Source organism: Mus pahari, chromosome 17 (assembly GCF_900095145.1).
Source record: "Mus pahari chromosome 17, PAHARI_EIJ_v1.1, whole genome shotgun sequence".
Classification (NCBI taxonomy): domain Eukaryota; kingdom Metazoa; phylum Chordata; class Mammalia; order Rodentia; family Muridae; genus Mus; species Mus pahari.
In genome coordinates, this window is record NC_034606.1 from 48,305,824 (window position 1) to 48,311,479 (window position 5,656).

At 46.5% G+C, this 5,656-nt stretch overlaps 1 pseudogene; it reads right to left on the reverse strand.

The window, feature by feature from the left end:
* Positions 1–5,045: 5,045 nt before the first annotated feature.
* On the reverse strand, positions 5,046–5,342 carry LOC110334534 (annotated as a pseudogene).
* Positions 5,343–5,656: the final 314 nt, after the last annotated feature.

The following is a 5,656-nucleotide window of genomic DNA, read 5'->3' on the forward strand; positions in this document are numbered from 1 at the left end:
AGGAGAAGAAGAAGAAGAAGAAGAAGAAGAAGAAGAAGAAGAAGAAGAAGAAGAAGAAGAAGAAGAAGAAGAAGAAGAAGAAGAAGAAGAAGACTTAATGCTGTTAGTGTAGTGGATGCACACAGGCGCCTGAGATACTCTGTTCTTCAGATAAACTATATTAGCACAGTTTCAGTGTCATGACCACAGGCTGCCGCTATATAGGATCTTGAAGGAAGAGAGCCTTCGAATCTAGGAGCAAAGAAAGTTTTTCTTTTCTTTTTCTGTTTTTGTTTTTGTTTTGAGACAGGGTTTCTCAGTATCCCTGGATGTCTGGAACTCACTCTGTAGACCAGGCTGGCCTCAAACTCAGAGATCTGCCTGCCTCTGCCTCCCAAGTGCTGGGATTCAAAGCGTTGCACCTCCACTGCCCAACCCAAGGGTTGTTTTTGTTTTTAGTTTATTTTTAATTTACGTGTGTGTGAGTGTTTTTTGCATCCATTCATGTCTGTGTACTATGTGCACTCCTAGGTCACACAGAGGCCGGAAGAGGGCATGAGAGCCCCTTTCTAGAGTTAGAGATGGTTGTGAACCACCATGTGGGTGCTGGAAACTAAATCTAGGTCCTCTGTAAGAACAGCAAGTGACTTAACCACTGGGCCACCTCTTCATTCCCGAAGCAGAACTTCTTATTGCTATGGGTTGGCTGGGGAGGAGGCCTGACTTAGTTTCTAGGCTGTTGCAGGATTTGGGGTGACTACCTGTCTTCCAGAAGCCAAATAAAACAGCCAAATTAGGTCTAGAGTAGTGGTTCACAACCTGTGGGTCAAGATTCCTTTGGGGGTTACATACCATATATATTTTGCATATCAGATATTTACATTATAATTCATAACAGTAGCAAAATTATGGTTATAAAGTAGCAACAAGATAATTTTATGGTTGGGGGATCCCCACAAGGTGAGGAACTGTATTATAATAAAGAGCCACAGTGTTAGGACAGTTGAAAACCCCTAGTCTTGTGGAGCTTTTGGGGGGAATCCCACTTGAGGTTTATTTAATAATAAAGACACAGAGGCATTCCTATAGTATTTTTTTTTAATTTATTTATTATATACACTATAGCTGTCTTCAGACACACCAGAAGAGGGCATCAGATCTCATTACAGATGGTTGTGAGCCACCATGTGGTTGCTGGGATTTGAATTTAGGACTTCTAGAAGAGCAGTCAGTGCTCTTAACCCCTGAGCCACCTCTCCAGCCCCCATTCCTATAGTATTAAGCCGCTGGCCTTTTGCTGGGGCTCACTCTCAGCTACAATGTAACTTAACCCAACTTCCCTGAACCCAAGTGCCTTCCAGTGGCGCTCACTCTCTGCCCACAGCCCCATTCCCCCCTCTAGCTTTGCCTCACCAGTCCCAGATCAACCTCCAGCTCTTTATTCTACAAAAATCAAACAACAAAACAAAACAAAACAAACAAAACCCTATGGTCCAGTCTGAGCCAATCAGCCAATCAGCAGCAGGGCAGTTCAGCCCCACCCCTGGGAGTCGCCCTTTTGCTGGGATGAGGTCTAGGTGACTTCCTTCAGGGCAGCTGGTTTTTTGTTTTTTGTTTTTGTTTTGGTTTTTTCAAGACAGGGTTTCTCTGTGTAGCCCTGGCTGTCCTGGAACTCACCTTGTAGACCAGGCTGGCCTCGAACTCAGAAATCCCCCTGCCTCTGCCTCCCAAGTGCTGGGATCAAAGGCGTGCGCCACCATGCCCGGCTTGGTTTTGTTTTTTTTTTAGTCGGATAATCTCTAAAATCTTTGGGGCATTTCTAAGCATTACAAGCTTAGAAAATTACATTACACATAGAAAAATTACATTACACACAGAAAGCTGGTCATCGGCAGGACAATACCAACAGCAATTAACAACTGAAAACACAGGGACACACTTGCCTCCCTTTGATACAGTGTGTGGGGAAGGTCAACCCACCGGTTACAGAGATAACTAAGCAGTGAGTCCTGCCTGGCTGGAGTCAACTCTAGACACCTAGGTATAGATACCCTGTGGTCCTGAGTTCCACAGCTCACAGGACAACTCACAATTATCTGTAAGTCCAGGATCCAACATCCCCATACAGACATGCATGCAGGCAAGACACCAATGCACATAAATTTAAAAAATAAATAAGTTATTTACAAGAGAGAGAGAGAGAAAGAGAAAAAGAAAAAGAGAGGGAGAAGCTGCTCCCAGAGTTTGGTCTCTGTTCCCAGCACCCAAGTTAACAACTTCAGCTCAAAGGGAATATTGTGCCCTCTACTGGCTGACATGGGCACCTGCACCTATAAGTATTGCCACACGCGTATATTGAAAGTATGCCTTCCTATCTGTGTGTGGGGAGTTTAAGAAGGCCAGGGATGTCAGGTTCTCTAGAGTTGGAGTTACAGGAGGTTGTGAGGCACCCGAAGTGTGTGGTAGGAACCGAGTTCAAGTCCTCTGGAAGACCGTTGTGTTCTTTTTAACTGCTGAGTCATCACTCCAGCGCCAAGAAAACTCTTAGAACAGCCAAATTACCAGTGAAGAGTGAAAAGGGGGGATTTTATTCAGTGTGGCCACTTTGGGAACAGGGGATGAAGAGATGCAATCATCCCCCTCCCTCACAATCCATCTTCAGGGTTCTGACGTGAGGTTGAGCATTAAGGAAGAGCCAGAGTTATGTTAACCTCAGCAGTTGTCAGTCAAGGGGTGGTCCCACCTACCACTGACCATCTGGTCTTTTCTGTAAGGTGGGCCACAGGTGGTAGGTGACTCTCTGGGAGAAAAGCTTCCCTCTGGCTGACCGTGGCTCAAGACTTTCTACTCACCCAGCACAGGTTTCCTGGGAGGAATTAGTTTCTTGGGATTCACTGTTTTAATACTCTGAATGCCAAAGCGTCCCTTTAGGAAGGCTTATCTTTGCCTTGCCAGTTATGCCTGGAGTTACCATGCCAGAATGCACTAGCTAAAGTAATTATAATTCCGGATCCCCTTAGGCCTGGGTTGAGGGTGGGGAAGTAGACTGGAAGGCTGGAATAGACTGGCTTATCAATTTATCAACTTTCTCTGCTACAGGAGAATGGTTGGGGAGCCGGGGAAAGGGTGCATGGGCAGCCACAGGGTCTGTAACCTAACACCCTCGGAGTGAATGGTTAAAGTTTACCTGAGCTCCTGCAGGGAACAAAACAGGCTTTGGGAGCCTCAGGAAGGCCTGGACGAGATACCATCATAGCAAGCCTGGAAGTAAGTAGGACTGAGGGCAGGCACCTGGATTAAACTACCCAGCTGCCCAAGTGTTTCCAGGGTGAACGAGAGAACTGGAATGGACTCTTTCTGAGTGACACAGGACCCAAGAGGAAACAGAGAAGAATAAGTCTGTAGAGGGGCTGAAACCTCGGTTGTGAAAACCATTTAAATTTCCATCTATACTCTCCTGGGACCTGGGGGCGGTTTCCCCAAGCCAAGAAGGAAGTGAATAAGTTCTCAGAAGCTGCAGGGGCTTTTAGCACTGGCAAAGGTGAGACCCTGGGGTCCAGCCCCAGCGCTGCAGAGAGAACAGGAAGTTAGGTCAGATACCCAGCCTTGGGGGGGGGGGGTGCTAGAGGATTCTGATCTTCAAGAGTCAGAGTTCTCACCAAGGAGGAAGTGCTCAGTGTGAGACAGAGGGTGAGAAGATCGAGTCATTTGGAGACACGGGTCTCAGCGACGGAGAGCAGGCATGAGTCCTAGGTTCAATCTCCAGCCCCATATAAAACCAGGGATGGTGGCGCCCACCTTCAGATTCAGCATTTGAGGAATGGAGGCAGGAGAATCAGAAGTTAAAGGCCATCCTAAAGCCGGGCGTGGTGGTGCACGCCTTTAATCCCACAGCACTTGGGAGGCAGAGGCAGGCAAATTTCTGAGTTCGAGGCCAGCCTGGTCTACAGAGTGAGTTCCAGGACAACCAGGGCTATACAGAGAAACCATGTCTCGAAAAACCAAAAAAAAAAAAAAAAAAAAAGGCCATCCTACACTACATAGTGAATTCCAGGCCAGCCTTGGCTACATAAGCCTAGCTCATAAAAACAAATCAGAGCTGGAGGTTAAGAGCACTTGCTAGAAGCTAGATACCTGTAGTTGGTATAACAAAAATTATATTTAATGATGCTGAGGTCATCCCACAATGTTCTCAGCACTCTAAGTTCTGTTCTATGATCCTAAGCCTAACTCCCCAAAGCTGTGACATAGCTTACCTGAAGGTCAGGTCCAGTCTCTGCCTCTCATTCGCAGGCGAGGCTCCTAGGGGAGACACTGCATCTGCAGACGAAGGTGTTGTTTCCAGATGTGCAGAGCAGAACATTGCTCGTGGTCTCTGCTTATATACTGTCCGGTGGGCATCATGGGGTTCTAGGACGGTGTCATGTTATCCTGAGTGTGTAATGTCATCTGGTTCTGGTTATCATGTGCAGCCTTGGGTATAATAGGGTTCCTAACTAAGGTATTTTTACACGTCTAAAAGGCATGTTCTTTAAAGGTTCTTTGTAGCCGCCTGCGGTCACACTAACTGGGTTCCTGAGTGGGAGGCAGGAGCTGTATGGAAGAAAAACGGCGAGAGAAATAATGGATGCGGAGACATGATTTTCTGTTCAAGGCTTCAAGGTTTTACTAAGAGTCTGTGCTTATAAAGAGGGGAGGCCCATCCCCCACCAATCCATTCTTGGTGCCTGTCGCCAGCCTGTAGGTGGATCTGCAGGATGCTGTCTCCGGAATATCTCAAGGGTCTCAACAGGTAGAGGCGGCAGTTGTAGAACAAAAGAGCCAACAATAGAGCCACCTGGGTCAGAAGGCCCCACTCCAGGTGGTCTCGGGCTCAGTGACAGCAAAAGTCAGCCTGTTTCAAGGCTGGGGGAGGGAACAGTTCTATATTTTATTACTGGACAAACACCCTAATTTCAGACATGAACAAGTCTCCAGGTTAAAAATGTTGAAATCCATCTGGTAGTGCTGATCCATGACCACAAACAATTCAGTATAAACCCTCAGTCTTGCCCTTGTGTGAATCCCTACAGACCCAGCTTCGTTCTCCTCCCGTGTCTTCTCTTAGAGTTGTACCCAATGTTGTGAACAGTTTTCATCCAGATCCACTGAGGAATAGGACAATTTTGTTTTTGTTTCTTGGCCAGGAATCACTTGATTCTGAAAGTCTTGTGAGAAGACGTGGCAGGAAGCCGAAACAGACGCAGTGTGCACAATGATGGAGGAAAGAAGAGCCAAAAGGTTTTTTTTTTTTCTTTACTATGCTCATTATGTTTCTTCCCCTGATCCTCGAGGTATGCACAGCGCCAATGCAGACAACCCATAAGAGTTCTTAGCATTACAGTTTCACAGCAAATTGCAAATTTGGACCAGAACAGGAAAAGGAGAAAGCATACCATGAACATTACAGACAAATAAATGTACAGACAGGGATCTCAGCCAACAAAGCACGCAGTTATTGAGGAAAACGGTCTAACAAGGTGGACTCCTGTCTAACTGGTATGTATCACAGGGCGTTGTCGTGATTTCTAGGGCCTAGGCATATTTCCTGAAATTTGTGTCTTCTCTAGGTTTGGGAGGCACCGAGCTGAAAAACACACTCAGAAACAAAAGGTAACGAACGCACTCGGGCTCAAGC